The sequence below is a fragment of the Saprolegnia parasitica genome (genome assembly GCF_000151545.1).
Source record: "Saprolegnia parasitica CBS 223.65 unplaced genomic scaffold supercont2.3, whole genome shotgun sequence".
Lineage (NCBI taxonomy): Eukaryota > Oomycota > Saprolegniomycetes > Saprolegniales > Saprolegniaceae > Saprolegnia > Saprolegnia parasitica.
The window spans coordinates 1242044-1242994 of record NW_012156397.1 but is presented as its reverse complement, the minus strand read 5'-3'; the positions used below and the strand labels follow the sequence as shown (position 1 = coordinate 1242994).

General features: G+C 47.4%; 1 non-coding gene and 1 pseudogene across 2 annotated transcripts; one reads left to right on the top strand and one right to left on the bottom strand.

Annotated features, from left to right (window-relative positions):
* Nucleotides 1–44: 44 nt before the first annotated feature.
* SPRG_30018 lies at nt 45–143 on the bottom strand. The gene has a single exon. It is a non-coding gene; the product is annotated as a tRNA-Tyr (tRNA).
* A 5-nt stretch (nt 144–148) lies between these two features.
* On the top strand, nt 149–220 carry SPRG_30017 (annotated as a pseudogene). Its single transcript has one exon. The product of its transcript is annotated as a tRNA-OTHER (tRNA).
* Nucleotides 221–951: the final 731 nt, after the last annotated feature.

Below are 951 nucleotides of genomic sequence, written 5' to 3'. Positions count from 1 at the left end.
GAAAGGGAGTTTGGGAGAAGGAAAAGTTGTGATAGAAAAAAGTTTCCGAGCAACCGGAATCGAACCGGTGGCCATTTGATTTCCGAATTCGTATACGAATACCCAACTACAGTCAAACGCTCTACCAACTGAGCTATGCTCGGAGTAGTCCCGTGTAGCTCAGTTGGTAGAGCGTCTCTATTTGGTGCAGAAGGCCACTGGTTCGAACCACGCCTGCGAACATTTTCCGCCCGGATCGTATCCGGAGGGACTACCGGAAAATGGGGCGAGGGGAAAAGAACTATGAGGCGGCGTGTAACGGAAAAGAACGTGGCACGTCGCACCAGATGGGGAAAAATACCAGCCGCTGGCCTTAAAAGGGGCCCTCACCCATCTCTCCCCACAAGCACATCTCCATCAAGTGCGCCCCCAAGGAGCTTGTCCCACCACATGTTCAAATTCCGCCCTCCAGAAAAACAGAAAAACCCATTGCCGTCTGAGCACCACCGACTGGCCCGAATAGGTAGTGCAATATTAGGAGATAGATACCCAGTAAAGTCCTTCAATCCAATTGACAATTGACAATGAGCTATGCTCGGATCTGACACCTCCTACGGAAACGACTACCACACACCAACAACTACAACTACACTACGAATTATTTCTTTTTTTCTAATGCACACACATACATTGCACATGCAGCCATTCCCCTGCGATATTCCTGCTCTTTACGCTCATTTTGGCCTCTCGAAGCCTTCTTTTATGGTCATTTTAAAGACCCATTTTTGGCTCATTATTTTTACTTGACGTGATTCGAATCATATTTTCGAGCCCTCTCCTGACCCTCTCAGAGCTTGTATTTTTTTATTCGGACCTTTGCGTTAATTCCATTGAGTGACTTCAATCACACCGTCGAGCCCATTTCCGACCACTTTATTGCTCAAATCGTCATTCTGAGGCCTCATCTTCTTC